Consider the following 16,899-nt stretch of genomic DNA (forward strand, 5'->3'; position numbering starts at 1 on the left):
CAGTATAGGCGTAATATGATCAAACTTTCTTGTTCTTGTCAAGTATATACAGTATATACATGTGTGTGTATATATATATACATGTATATACTGTATATATATATATATATATATATATATACATGTGTATATATATATATATATGAATGTATGTATGTAAGCTGTGAAAATCTGCTGTACAGTATGTGTGCTTGGGTCCTATTTTCAGGAATACTAATACAAAACCTCACAATAATGTCTGATTGAAAGCTAAAAACGTTATGACAGACCGCCTTAAAAAACGGAATGGAATTTTAATTTTTTTTTACTGATGGAGACACCCAGAATGTACAGAATAATAAAGAATGTGGGATTTGCAATATTAACTATGAACGATAAAACACTGAATATTGACATCATACACTGTATTGCCAAAAGTATTTGGCCACCCATCCAAATGATCAGAATCAGGTGTCCTAATCCCTTGGCCCAGGCCACAGGTGTATTTAGGCACTTAGGCATGGAGACTGAAAATGGAATGAGTGGAATGTTTTGAAGGTGGAATGGTTTGAATGGGTTGGAGAATGTGGGAATTGTGGCAGTTTGAAAAATGGACAATTAATTTTGAATGGGGAAAATGCCAAAAAAAAAAAAGGAATTATGGGAAATCTGGGAATTTATTTTAGAATTGTCGAAATAGAGCACACAATTCCTGAACAGACTGAATATTTTGAAGTTGGAACAGTTTGAATCAGATGAAAAATGTGGGAATTGTGGAACTTTGAATAATTTCCCATTGAGTTCAAGTAGTTGAAAATTGGGAATTTTGGGAAAAGTGGGAATTAATTTGAAAATGGTAAAAAAAAACTTGAATGGTCTGAATGATTTGAAATGGTTGGTGTTGACATTTTTCAAATCGGTTGAGAAATGTTGAAGTAGTGACATGTTGAATTGAGAAATGGTAGTATGGAATTCCTGGAATTTCGGGAAAACTGGGAATTTTTCCAATTAAAAAAACAACTTTGTTTTTTGACGGTGAAACGGTTAAAATGCGTTGAAAAATGTGGAAGGAGTAATCGCCAGAAAAAAGTGTGGAAATAGGGCTTTGGAAAACCAGGAATTCTGGAAAATCCTTGAATTTTTTTGAACTTGGAAAAGGGGAAGTTTAAATTTCCAGAATGGTTTTGGAACAACAGCAACTCAGCCACCATTTGGTAGGCCACGTAAACTGACAGAGATGGGTCAGCGGATGCTGAAGCACATAGTGCAAAGAGGTTGCCGACTTTCTGCACAATCAGTTGCTACAGAGCTCCAAACTTCATGTGACCTTCCAATTAGCCCACGTACAGTATGCAGAGAACTTCATGGAATGGGTTTTCATGGCCGAGCGGCTGTGTCTAAGGCATACATCACCAAGTCCAATGCAAAGCGTCGGATACAGTGGTGTAAAGCACCTTGCCACTGGACTCTAGAGCAGTGGAGACGCGTTCTCTGGAGTGATGAATCATGCTTTTCCATCTGGAAATCTGATGGACGAGTCTGGGTTTGTAGGTTACCAGGAAAACGCTACATTCTGCCGAGTGTAAAATTTGGTGGAGGAGGAATTATGGTGTGGTGTTGTTTTTCAGGAGTTGGGCTTGACCCCTTAGTTCCAGTGAAAGGAACTGTGAATGTTCCAGGATACTAAAATATTTTGGACAATTCCATGCTCCCAACCTTGTGGGAACAGTTTGGAGCGGGCCTTTTCATCTTCCAACATGACTATGCACCAGTGCACAAAGCAAGGTCCATAAAGACATGGATGACAGAGTCTGGTGTGGATGAACTTGACTGGCCTGCACAGAGTCCTGACCTGAACCCGATAGAACACCTTTGGGATGAATTAGAACGGAGACTGAGAGCCAGGCCTTCTCGACCATCTGCAGTGTGTGACCTCACCAATGCGTTTTTGGAAGAGTGGTAGGAAATTCCTATACACACACTCTGCAACCTTGTGGACAGCCTTCCCAGAAGAGTTGAAGCTGTAATAGCTGCAAAAGGTGGACCGACATCATATTGAACCCTATGGGTTAGGAATGGGATGGCACTTCAAGTTCATATGTGAGTCAAGGCAAGTGACCAAATACTTTTGGCAATGTAGTGTATCTACCCGGACATCCTCAGGACAGAAAGATGTTACTTTATGAAGCATTTTGGTACCAGAACCGGTACCAAAAATGTATTTTGATACTTTTCAATACTTTTCTAAATAAACAAAATCTTAGGGTACATTAAACATATGTTTATTATTGCAAGTTTGTCCTTAAATAAAATAGTGAACATACAAGACAACTTGTCTTTTATTAGTAAGTAAACAAACAAAGGCTCCTAATTAGTCTGCTGACATATGCAGTAAATATTGTGTTTAATAGTGTTTATATTAAATATGCTTCAGTGATTAGAGACTATTTGGCCAGCGCCGTTTTGTCCTTACTAATTTTGGCGGTCTTTGAACTCACCGCAGTTTGTTTACTTGTACCACTTTCTTCGACGCTGCCATAGTTAGACGTGTTTTATGCCACTCCTCCTTTGTCTTATTTTGTCCAGCAAACTTTTTATACAGCGCGTGAATGCACAAAGGTGAGCTTTGTTGATGTTATTGACCTGTGTGGCGTGCTAATCCGGCATATTTGGTCAGTGCATGACAGCAAGCTAATCAATGCTAACATGCTATTTAGGCTAGCTGTATGTACATATTGCATCATTATGCCTCGTTTGTAGGTATATTTGAGTTCATTTAATTTCCTTTAAGTCCTCTTAATTCAATTTATATTTGCATGTCTCATGACACATTATCTGTATGTCATATTGGCTGCATTTCTCACAGTTGTTTGTGTGCCATGTTGTCCAAACTGTCTGCCGTTTCCTTTAACTTGGACACACACATCTTTAATTTACGTAATTCTAAGCCAGTAATGTCCAGGAGTTATCTCACCCTCTGAGAAGCCTCCACTTTGCTAATGATTTCAAATGTCGTAAAAATGTTTAGAATAAATATTACATTTCTGTCAACAGAGATTTGCCTCAGCCTATGACACATAGTCCTTTTGATAGTAGGCTAATATAGACGCTTACATCATGTGTTGTCTTCATTATAACACTTATATAAGACTTTTAAAGTAATTTTGATAGCAGGCTTATATAGACCCTTACATCATGTGTTGTCTTCATTATAACACTTATATAAGACTTTTAAAGTCATTTTGATAGTAGGATAATATAGCTAATATAGACACTTACAGCTTGTGTTGTCTTCATTATAACACTTATATAAGACTTTTAAAGTAATTTTGATAGCAGGCTAATATAGACACTTACAGCTTGTGTTGTCTTCTATATGACACTTATATAGGACTTTTAAAGTCATTTTAATAGTAGGCTAATACAGACACTTACATCATGTGTTGTCTTCATTATAACACTTATATAAGACTTTTAAAGTAATTTTGATAGCAGGCTTATATAGACCCTTACATCATGTGTTGTCTTCATTATAACACTTATATAAGACTTTTAAAGTCATTTTGATAGTAGGATAATATAGCTAATATAGACACTTACAGCTTGTGTTGTCTTCATTATAACACTTATATAAGACTTTTAAAGTAGTTTTGATAGCAGGCTAATAAAGACACTTACAGCTTGTGTTGTCTTCTATATAACACTTACCGTATATAGGACTTTTAAAGTAATTTTGATAGTAGGCTAATATAGCTAATACAGACACTTACATCATCTGTTGTCTTCATTATAACACTTATATAAGACTTTTAAAGTCATTTTGATAGTAGGATAATATAGCTAATATAGACACTTACAGCTTGTGTTGTCTTCATTATAACACTTATATAAGACTTTTAAAGTAATTTTGATAGCAGGCTAATATAGACACTTACAGCTTGTGTTGTCTTCTATATAACACTTATATAGGACTTTTAAAGTCATTTTAATAGTAGGCTAATACAGACACTTACATCATGTGTTGTCTTCATTATAACACTTATATCAGACTTTTAAAGTCATTTTGATAGTAGGCTAATATAGCTAATATAGACACTTACATCATGTGTTGTCTTCATTATAACACTTATATAAGACTTTTAAAGTAATTTTGATAGCAGGCTAATATAGACACTTACAGCTTGTGTTGTCTTCTATATAACACTTGTATAGGACTTTTAAAGTCATTTTAATAGCAGGCTAATACAGACACATCATGTGTTGTCTTCATTATAACACTTATATAAGACTTTTAAAGTCATTTTGATAGTAGGATAATATAGCTAATATAGACATTTACAGCTTGTGTTGTCTTCATTATAACATGTATATAAGACTTTTAAAGTAATTTTGATAGCAGGCTAATATAGACACTTACAGCTTGTGTTGTCTTCTATATAACACTTATATAGGACCTTTTAAAGTAATTTTAATAGTAGGCTGATATAGCTAATACAGACACTTACATCATGTGTTGTCTTCATTATAACATTTATATCAGACTTTTAAAGTCATTTTGATTTTAGGCTAATATAGACACTTACAGCTTGTGTTGTCTTCTATATAACACTTATATAGGACTTTTAAAGTCATTTTAATAGCAGGCTAATATAGACACTTACAGCTTGTGTTGTCTTCATTATAACACTTATATAAGACTTTTAAAGTAATTTTGAAAGCAGGCTAATATAGACACTTACAGCTTGTGTTGTCTTCTATATAACACTTATATAGGACTTTTAAAGTAATTTTGATAGTAGGCTAATATAGCTAATACAGACACTTACATCATGTGTTGTCTTCATTATAACACTTATATAAGACTTTGAAAGTCATTTTGATAGTAGGATAATATAGCTAATATAGACACTTACAGCTTGTGTTGTCTTCATTATAACACTTATATAAGACTTTTAAAGTCATTTTGATAGCAAGCTAATATAGACACTTGCAGCTTGTGTTGTCTTCTATATAACACTTATATAAGACTTTTAAAGTCATTTTGATAGTGGGCTAATATAGACACTTACAGCTTGTGTTGTCTTCATTATAACACTTATATAAGACGTTTAAAGTAATTTTGATAGCAGGCTAATATAGACACTTACAGCTTGTGTTGTCTTCTATATAACACTTATATAAGACTTTTAAAGTCATTTTGATAGTAGGCTAATATAGCTAATACAGACACATCATGTGTTGTCTTCATTATAACACTTATATCAGACTTTTAAAGTCATTTTGATAGTAGGCTAATATAGACACTTACATCATGTGTTGTCTTCATTATAACACTTATATCAGACTTTTAAAGTCATTTTGATAGTAGGCTAATATAGTTAATACAGACACAGCTTGTGTTGTCTTCGTTATAACTCTTATATAAGACTTTTAAAGTCATTTTGACAGCAGGCTAATATAGACTCTTACAGCTTGTGTTGTCTTCTATATAACACTTATATAAGACTTTTAAAGTCATTTTGATAGTAGGCTAATATAGACACTTACATCATGTATTGTCTTCAATATAACACTTATATAAGACTTTGAAAGTAATCTTGATAGTAGGCTAATATAGACACTTACAGCTTGTGTTGTCTTCTATATAACACTTGTATAGGACTTTTAAAGTCATTTTAATAGCAGGCTAATACAGACACATCATGTGTTGTCTTCATTATAACACTTATATAAGACTTTTAAAGTCATTTTGATAGTAGGATAATATAGCTAATATAGACACTTACAGCTTGTGTTGTCTTCTATATAACACTTATATAGGACCTTTTAAAGTAATTTTAATAGTAGGCTGATATAGCTAATACAGACACTTACATCATGTGTTGTCTTCATTATAACATTTATATCAGACTTTTAAAGTCATTTTGATTTTAGGCTAATATAGACACTTACAGCTTGTGTTGTCTTCTATATAACACTTATATAGGACTTTTAAAGTCATTTTAATAGCAGGCTAATATAGACACTTACAGCTTGTGTTGTCTTCATTATAACACTTATATAAGACTTTTAAATTCATTTTGAAAGCAGGCTAATATAGACACTTACAGCTTGTGTTGTCTTCTATATAACACTTATATAGGACTTTTAAAGTAATTTTGATAGTAGGCTAATATAGTTAATACAGACACTTACATCATGTGTTGTCTTCATTATAACACTTATATAAGACTTTTAAAGTCATTTTGATAGTAGGATAATATAGCTAACATAGACACTTACAGCTTGTGTTGTATTCATTATAACACTTATATAAGACTTTTAAAGTAATTTTGATAGCAAGCTAATATAGACACTTGCAGCTTGTGTTGTCTTCTATATAACACTTATATAAGACTTTTAAAGTCATTTTGATAGTAGGCTAATATAGACACTTACATAATGTGTTGTCTTCATTAAAACATTTATATCAGACTTTTAAAGTCATTTTGATATTAGGCTAATATAGACACTTACATCATGTATTGTCTTCAATATAACACTTATATAAGACTTTGAAAGTAATTTTGATAGTGGGCTAATATAGACACTTACAGCTTGTGTTGTCTTCATTATAACACTTATATAAGACTTTTAGAGTCATTTTGATAGCAAGCTAATATAGACACTTGCAGCTTGTGTTGTCTTCTATATAACACTTATATAAGACTTTTAAAGTCATTTTGATAGTGGGCTAATATAGACACTTACAGCTTGTGTTGTCTTCATTATAACACTTATATAAGACGTTTAAAGTAATTTTGACAGCAGGCTAATATAGACTCTTACAGCTTGTGTTGTCTTCTATATAACACTTATATAAGACTTTTAAAGTCATTTTGATAGTAGGCTAATATAGACACTTACATCATGTATTGTCTTCAATATAACACTTATATAAGACTTTGAAAGTAATCTTGATAGTAGGCTAATATAGACACTTACAGCTTGTGTTGTCTTCTATATAACACTTGTATAAGACTTTTAAAGTCATTTTAATAGCAGGCTAATACAGACACATCATGTGTTGTCTTCATTATAACACTTATATAAGACTTTTAAAGTCATTTTGATAGTAGGATAATATAGCTAATATAGACACTTACAGCTTGTGTTGTCTTCTATATAACACTTATATAGGACCTTTTAAAGTAATTTTAATAGTAGGCTGATATAGCTAATACAGACACTTACATCATGTGTTGTCTTCATTATAACATTTATATCAGACTTTTAAAGTCATTTTGATTTTAGGCTAATATAGACACTTACAGCTTGTGTTGTCTTCTATATAACACTTATATAGGACTTTTAAAGTCATTTTAATAGCAGGCTAATATAGACACTTACAGCTTGTGTTGTCTTCATTATAACACTTATATAAGACTTTTAAATTAATTTTGAAAGCAGGCTAATATAGACACTTACAGCTTGTGTTGTCTTCTATATAACACTTATATAGGACTTTTAAAGTAATTTTGATAGTAGGCTAATATAGTTAATACAGACACTTACATCATGTGTTGTCTTCATTATAACACTTATATAAGACTTTTAAAGTCATTTTGATAGTAGGATAATATAGCTAATATAGACACTTACAGCTTGTGTTGTATTCATTATAACACTTATATAAGACTTTTAAAGTAATTTTGATAGCAAGCTAATATAGACACTTGCAGCTTGTGTTGTCTTCTATATAACACTTATATAAGACTTTTAAAGTCATTTTGATAGTAGGCTAATATAGACACTTACATAATGTGTTGTCTTCATTAAAACATTTATATCAGACTTTTAAAGTCATTTTGATATTAGGCTAATATAGACACTTACATCATGTATTGTCTTCAATATAACACTTATATAAGACTTTGAAAGTAATTTTGATAGTGGGCTAATATAGACACTTACAGCTTGTGTTGTCTTCATTATAACACTTATATAAGACGTTTAAAGTAATTTTGATAGCAGGCTAATATAGACACTTACAGCTTGTGTTGTCTTCTATATAACACTTATATAAGACTTTTAAAGTCATTTTGATAGTAGGCTAATATAGCTAATACAGACACTTACATCATGTGTTGTCTTCATTATAACACTTATATCAGACTTTTAAAGTCATTTTGATAGTAGGCTAATATAGACACTTACATCATGTGTTGTCTTCATTATAACACTTATATCAGACTTTTAAAGTCATTTTGATAGTAGGCTAATATAGTTAATACAGACACAGCTTGTGTTGTCTTCGTTATAACTCTTATATAAGACTTTTAAAGTAATTTTGACAGCAGGCTAATATAGACACTTACAGCTTGTGTTGTCTTCTATATATACAACACTTATATAAGACTTTTAAAGTCATTTTGATATTAGGCTAATATAAACACTTACATCATGTATTGTCTTCAATATAACACTTATATAAGACTTTTATAGTCATTTTGATAGTAGGCTAATATAGACACAGCTTGTGTTGTCTTCTATATAACACTTATATAAGACTTTTAAAGTCATTTTGATAGTAGGCTAATATAGACACTTACATCATGTGTTGTCTTCATTATAACATTTGTATCAGACTTTTAAAGTAATTTTGATAGCAGGCTAATATAGACACTTACAGCTTGTGTTGTCTTCTATATAACACGTATATAGGACCTTTTAAAGTCATTTTAATAGTAGGCTGATATAGCTAATACAGACACTTACATCATGTGTTGTCTTCCATATAACATTTATATCAGACTTTTAAAGTCATTTTGATATTAGGCTAATATAGACACATCATGTATTGTCTTCATTATAACACTTATATAAGACTTTGAAAGTAATTTTGATAGTAGGCTAATATAGTTAATATAGACACTTACAGCTTGTGTTGTCTTCATTATAACACTTGTATAAGACTTTTAAAGTAATTTTGATAGCAGGCTAATTTAGACACTTACAGCTTGTGTTGTCTTCTATACATACATCACTTACATAAGACTTTTAAAGTCATTTTGATAGTAGGCTAATATAGACATTTACATCATATGTTGTCTTAATTATAACACTTATATAAGACTTTTAAAGTAATTTTAATAGTAGGCTATTATAGCTAATATAGACACTTACAGCTTGTGTTGTCTTCATTATAACACTTTTTTGCAGCTCCAGAAACATTTTCCTTTGTGTATTTTTGGTCCAATATGGCTCTTTCAACATTTTGGGTTGCCGACCCCTGCGTTAAACATTGGGAAAGGCAGTAAGTAATATAGCATCAATCACAAAAGACCCATTTTGAGAGTAACCTTTGGCCAAAAGACAAATACAATATCATTTAGTGATCTCCGCCTTCACCTGGTTGTGAGAAGAACCAAGCAGAGCTATAAAAGTGTCTTATCTTTTAGATATAAAACAGAACCAGGCTCAAAAAGCCAAAACAATACAACTTAAGGTACATAAGAAACACTAAAAGTGTTGTTGGACAAGAGATGACTAAAATATTAATTTTAACATGAAAAAAATTAGCTGCAGTTCGCCAATGGCCCCCGTGCTGGACTTTGGACTGCCCTGTGTTGATGTATCAAGTACATTTACTAACAAGGTGTATCTAACAAATGTGTAATGTTGTGAAAAAGCTGCATGTTAGATTTCTTCAATGAATTTCCTTTGTGTGTATTTTCAGGGGTTTCTGAAGACAAGAAGGAGCAACCAGTCCAAAAGCAAGGCAGGTGTGTGTCATGGTCAGCATGAGCCTCTGATAAAGGTAACACACACACACGCACTCACCCAATACACACACTATGTCCATGCAGTTGTTTAGGAGCGAACGTCCCTCACGTACTTATTTTTTTATTGAGACACTAATAATAACAGGTGGACTCTGAATGGCTTCTTTACGTATATTATACTAGTGTTGTCCCGATGCCAATATTTTGATACTGGTACCAAAATGTATTTCAATACTTTTCTAAATAAAGAGGACCACAAAAAATTGCATTATTGGCTTTATTTTAACACAAATAAAGCCATATGTTTATTATTGCAAGTTTGTCCTTTAATAAAATTGTGATGATACTAGACAACTTGTCTTTTAGTAGTAAGTAAGCAAACAAAGACTCCTAATTTAGTCTGCTGACATATGCAGTAACATATTGTGTCATTTATCATTCTATTATTTTGTAAAAATTATTAAGGACAAGTGGTAGAAAATTAAATATTAATCTACTTGTTCATTTTCTGTTAATAGCTGGTTATTTTCTATTTTAACATGTTCTATCTACACTTCTGTAAAAATGTAATAATCACTTATTATTCTGTTGTTTGATACTTTACATTAGTTTTGGATGATACCACAAATTTGGGTATCAATCCGATACCAAGTCGTTACAGGGTCATACATTGGTCATATTCAAAGTCCTCATGTGTCCAGGGACACATTTCATGACTTTATAAACATAATATAAAACAAAATAAAATGTTGTGATGCTAAAAAAAATATATAAATATATTATAGTAGTATCGACGAGATACGCTCCTGTACTTGGTATCATTACAGTGGATGTTAGGTGGAGATCGACCAATGGCGTTTCTTTATATTGTGACGCCGGTGAGCTATTGTGTCATGTACATGTTTAGGTATTCCTCGTCCTGCAGGGATGATACTTGTAAGAAACATACTTTATTTGTCGCCATGGAGGCGAGGATTAGTGATTTAGAAGTCGCTAAAACACTGCCGATTGTGGATGGACTTTAGCCACTCGCTAGCTTGCTAGCCATGTCTTAAAGCACCTCTTCCTGAGGGCGTTTCAGTGTTATAATTTCACCTTTATCGTTAGTTTTTAAGCCAAAATGCCAGGGCCGGCTCCTGGCATAAATGCTCTATGTGGTTGTTTAGGGCCACAACGACTAAGGATTTGAACTGCGTCATCGTAAAACATGTATTTGTGTATTATTGAAATGACTCTATTATTTATGTTTGTATTGTAGACCAACCTTTTCCACAGAAATATAGAACTTTTTATTTTTCGTAGTCTTTGCCTTATAAATATATACATAAAAAAGGAAATACCGTATTTTCCGGACCATAGGGCGCACCGGACTATAAGGCGCCCTGCCGATGAATGGTCTATTTTCGATCTTTTTTCACATATAAGGCGCACCGGATTATAGGGCGCATTAAAGGAGTCATATTATTATTATGTTTTTCTAAATGTAAAAGACTTGTGGTCTACATAACATGTAATGGTGGTTCTTTGGTCAAAATGTTGCATAGATGAGGTTTTACAGATCATCTTCAAGTCGCTTTCTGACAGTCGCTTCAGGGTGCGCCGTTTTGTGGGCGGTCTTATTTACGTGGCTCACCTTCGGCAGCGTCTTCTCTCTGCCATCTTTGTTGTAGCGGTGTAGCGTGCAAGGACGGGAGTGGAAGAAGTGTCAAAAGATGGAGCTAACTGTTTTAATGACATTCAGACTTTACTTAAATCAATAACGGAGCAGCATCTCTTCATCTGGAAACAACAACAAGGCCGGAAAAGTGTTCTGTGAAAATCCATCTGACCGGAACTCTAATAACTAAAGTTCCTTGGGTGAATAATGTAAACTCACTACACCGGTATGTTTTAACGCTTTCATGGCGAGTTTACTGACTGATATAAGTAAGAACTTTACACTACTTTATATTAGAAATAGCAACAGCGGAGGATGAATGTCCCATAACAAGAAGATAGAGAAAAAGAAGAAGCTTCTCAACTACGGTGTCGGCACGGACTACAAAAGCGGACACACGCAATTTTTCAGGACTTATGCAGATCCCAAATACAGATCAGCAGGTACCAGAAAGTAAGAACAATTGCTTTTGCATAATATTGCGAAACAAAACGCCAGATAATGTCTTACCTTATACACACCCCATAATAATACTCGTCTGTTCAAGCACAGTACAATCTATCAAGCGGTGCGGCTTCATAGCTCACCAAAGTCGTACTAAAACATTTTGATAGACTTTTGAGCACTTTGTGTAATGTTCTATATTTTCAATGGAACATATAAAATGTTGGTGTTGTTAACTTGAGTCATATTGCCATCATAGTGCAGTCTACACATATCTATTTTGTGTGACTGCCATCTACTAGTCACACTTATCATTACACCATGTACCAAATAAATTTTCTTCGAGTTCGGTAAGCAAAACCAGAATTATTCCGTTCATTAGGCACACCGGGTTATAAGGCGCACTGTCGAGTTTTGAGGAAAACAAATGATTTTAAGTGTGCCTTACAGTCCGAAAAATACGGTACATTTAAAAAAAATTATATAAATATTTCTAATATTTTTTTACATGAATTAATTAATTTAGAATCGGGTTCAATAAAAATTGCATTTCGCATATGAATGGATTTTTTTGTGCACCCCTAGTGGACACGGGTGCGAATCTTAAGGCACCTAACGATTTGATCTGATTCCGATTCGTGGGGTGATGATTCGATTCAGCATCGATTCTCGATTCAAACTGGTTCTCACAATGTTTTATTTGGTATAATAGTATTATTGAAATGTTTTTCAAAACAGATTACAAATGTGAATGGATTTTTTTGTACACCCCTAGTGGGAAATGTATCATTGCATTCTTATCAGTGACAGAGCAGGAAGGGACTAGAAAAAGTTTGGTGTTAAAATTTCATATGAATCATTCATTTATTGACATTTTAATCCCACGGATCGCGGGGCCCTACACACTTAAACACATGACCTTGGACTATTGAACATATTGGATGGAATTTTTGTTGTTAATAGAGTCTCTTTGTCTATTGTGCATATATGATTATTTATACTATAATGCATTCCTACTTATAACCTACTCTATTTACATCCTGCTCAATGTTAATTATTATGTACATTTGTAGTTCTTACAGTAGTCTTTGCGATAAACCTGGGACTTGGCGTAAGTTCGGAGCCATCTCATGTGTGCTGCTATAAAAATAAAGTTCCTTGAATTCTTTAATTATGCACATTTTACATACATTATAAAATATTGATAATTCCTTATGCAGTATGATAATATCTAATCATAAACCTGTACTCTTTTGTTGGTTGTGTAACATTCCACTACTCAATAGGCTGCCATTAGTCTTAGCACCCAGCGTGTTACACTAGTGCAGGGGTCGGCAAACCAAAATGTTGAAAGAGCTATATTGGACCAAAAATACAAAAAACAAATCTGTCTGGAGCTGCAAAAAATGAAAAGCTGTATATAAGTCTTATAATGAAGACAACACATGATGTCAGTGTCTATATTAGCTATAATAGCCTGCTATAAAAATGGCTATGTATGTATGATGGCAGGCTGTCTTCTTTTAATAGTTTTATTACAATCTTTGGCAGACTAGGTAATGTTTGCTGTGGTCTGGAACAACATGGCACACAAACAACTATGTGAAATACAGCCAATATTACATACAGTCAAGAGACATGCAAATATAAATTATATACAAAAAGGACAAAAGTAAAGGATATTAAAGGACCTCAAGTATACCTACGAATGAGGCATAATGATGCAATATGTACATACAGCTAGCATATATAGCATGTTTGCATGGATTAGCTTGCAGTCATGCAATGACCAAATATGCCTGATTCGCACACCACACAAGTCAATAACATCAACAAAGCGCACAGTATAAAACTTTTGGTGGACAACATGAGACAAAGAAGGAGTGGAAGATTTTACATGTAAACAAACTGTATTCGTGCAATGTTTGTCCTCAAACAAAAAACATATTAAAACAAAAAAAATATTTTCCCCCCATCTTTTTCCATTTTCAATATTTTTTTAAAAATGCTCCAGGGAGCCACTAGGGCAGCACTAAAGAGCTGCGGGTTACTGACCCCCGCACTGGTAATATTAAAGACCAAAATGGGGACCCCAAACAAAATGTTTTTAGGGCCACAGAAAGCCTCCATCAAGTAAATTGCTGAATTGCACCTGGGTGTGTGCTATATTTAACTAAAGGCGTCCTGACATGCTACTATTTGTCTCTCTGTCATAAACACGCACATTAGCAGAGATTAAATTGTCATGTCGGACATTTTAGCGCTGTGTCGGGAAGCGTAAAATTATCCATGATGTGGTTTTTATTTCCTGGAACATCCAAAATAGCTCCAACCTCCTACTCCACCTGACACGACCCCCGAGTGTTGCCAGGAGAGATAAAAAAAAAACATCAGAACAAAGCTATAGAAAATTCCAAGAAAAAAACAGCATGCACACAGGGACCATGAAAGATAACGTGATGACAAATGTTTTCATCACAACCACTTAGAGCAGCGGTGTCCAAACCTTTTCCACCAAGGGCCGCACACTGAAAAGTACAAGTATGCTGAGGTCATTTTGATATTTTTTTATTCAAAAGAAAATGCATATAAATGAAACGTATATTTTATACTATTGTTTTTTCGTTTAGTTTTTTTTACCTTGTAAGGTTAGAATAATACTAAAATTGTGTAAACTGCATAATCTAGTATGTCAAAAATTCTTCCTGTAGGAAAATGTTAATGTTCAGTTACACATTTAACAGTGTTTATTGTTGTTGCTGTCATTTTTCATATTATTAATTCATAATTTGTGGTTATTAAATAACGAACAAAAGTGTGTGCGTGTGTGGGTGTGCGTGCGTGCGTGTGTGTGTGTGTGTGTGTGTGTGTGTGTGTGTGTGTGTGTGTGTGTGTGTGTGTGTGTGTGTATATATATATTAGGGCTGCAACTAACAACTAATTTGATAATCGATTAATCTGTCAATTATTACTTCGATTAATCGATTAATAATTGGATAAAAGAGAGAAACTACATTTCTATCCTTTCCAGTATTTTATTGGGAAAAAAACAGCATACTGGCGCCATGTTCTTTCAACTTGCCAAATAAAACAAGGAAAATGTTACAAAAATGCACACTTTTGACACCTCTGCTATAGATAATAAAAAATTAAATCTGATAAATCTATGGATAAAAAGCAGAGCCTGGCGACGTATGTGCGTTTATCATAACTCTCTCACTCTCTCTGTCTCTGCCCCTCCCTCACGAATGCTGCTGCGCGCACAATTTGTTTAGTTTTTAACTCCTTCTTAACCCTGAACTAAGGCTGCAGCTAACGATTATTTTTCTATCGATTAATCTATAGATTATTTTTTCGATTAATCGGTTAATCTATAGATTATTTTTTAGATTAATCTATAGATTATTTTTCCTTTTACCGATTATTTTTTTAATTTAAAATGAAGATGAAAAAATAAATGTTGGCCAGTTTTTTCAACAGGCATGACTTTTATTTACAAAAAAAAAAAGTATGGCCACTCAGTCAACATTGACAACAACATGACAAAATATTCTGTAACAATGTAAACGTTTAAAACTTTTAACATTTAACAAAATTAAAAGTATCTTATTTGCTTTTTAATGTGCAAATATAAAAGTAAACATCCAGTGCAAATCTTAATATTCTGCAATAGTATAAGCATTTCAAAAGTAAAAGTATTGCTTATTTTGCTTTAAAATGTGCAAAAATAAAGATAAACATCCAATACAAAAAAGTGCAAAAGGAAATATTCTGTAACAGTGTAAACATTTCAACAAAAGTAAAAGTATTGCTTATTTTGCTTAATAACACAACAATGATAGTATGATTAAAGTGAAAGTTAATTGTTGGTTTGTACATAGTATATGTAACTGTTAATGTTGTAAAAGGTATTTGCACAACTAGTTAACGTTAGCGTTAAAGAGGAGCGCGTCTTTGTAAACACTGAACAGGCACGCCAAACGCGCCTCTCAGAGCGAAACAGTGTTTTAGTTTATGAATTTACAACGCAGATACAAATGACACATTCATGTTTTTGTGTAATGATGACAACGTATACTCACGCGGACGATTGACTAGTTGATGGTGATGGCAAGAACGCTGTCGGGTGTTTTCTTTTCAAATGTTCCTTCATAGCCGTTGTGCTGCTATGATAGGCCATTTCCGCTCGACACAGTGTGCATACAACAACTGTCAAGTGTTTTGCTTTTCTCGCTGTGCTTATCCCACACTTGAAGGGATGTACCAATGCTGAATGTGGCTTCTGGATTTCACTCAAAAGACCAGACCGTAGTTACTTATTCCTTTTATTTTCCTTTAGTTTGCAACAGTTTTTCCAACGAAGAAACAGCTTCTTTTTTCTTCTTTAGTCTTTTTAGCAGTCTTTAGCAGTGTTAGTAGACTTTAGTTTCTTTAGCTGTCATTAGCTGTCTTTAGTAGCCTTTAGTAGCCTTTAGCTTCTTTAGTAGGTGAAAAACCTTTAAGGACAAAACACCACAAGATCAACATGCTGTAAAAAATCAATCAATTATCAATACCATAATTTACAATTATTAATTAGGCTATCAAACTCTTAACCATTAAACAAGTGCAAGAAAATGGACACATCTTTTCCCTTTAAGTTAAAACAGATTTTAAATAAATTGTCTCAACATAAATGCACCAAGATACATATAAAATACATTTAAACCCAGAAACACAATAGATAAATGCAGCAGAAAACCCAATATGCAAATACATAAATACCTAACCAATTAACCACCTATTTAGATACATATTTAAAATCCATATTCAATATAAATATATTATTAATTTAGCAGTGAAACACTCAATCTTAATCGCTGTCTACTGGTAGCAAAATGCCCCTTTTTCTATTGCCTCACCAGCAGCCAATGATCCAACACAGTTAAATCCAACACTTGAAGTTGAGTGACTTCACCCTCCTGATGAAGCAAACTGCTACAACATTTATCAAACTAAGCAAAGAATATCAACACTAAACAACAGTTACATAACACACTGTGTGTATTTAGCCTC

At 33.2% G+C, this 16,899-nt stretch overlaps 1 long non-coding RNA gene across 1 annotated transcript in view; it reads left to right on the forward strand.

Moving 5' to 3' along the window:
- The first annotated feature begins 2,465 nt into the window (after positions 1–2,465).
- Positions 2,466–16,899, forward strand: part of LOC140677476 (uncharacterized) — a 132,201-nt gene continuing 117,767 nt past the window's right edge. Inside the window, exons 1-2 of the long non-coding RNA XR_012049268.1 lie at positions 2,466–2,598; positions 9,698–9,778. This is a non-coding gene — a long non-coding RNA (uncharacterized lncRNA). The remainder of the gene's footprint in view (positions 2,599–9,697; positions 9,779–16,899) is intronic.

This window comes from Nerophis lumbriciformis, linkage group LG03 (genome assembly GCF_033978685.3).
Source record: "Nerophis lumbriciformis linkage group LG03, RoL_Nlum_v2.1, whole genome shotgun sequence".
NCBI lineage: Eukaryota > Metazoa > Chordata > Actinopteri > Syngnathiformes > Syngnathidae > Nerophis > Nerophis lumbriciformis.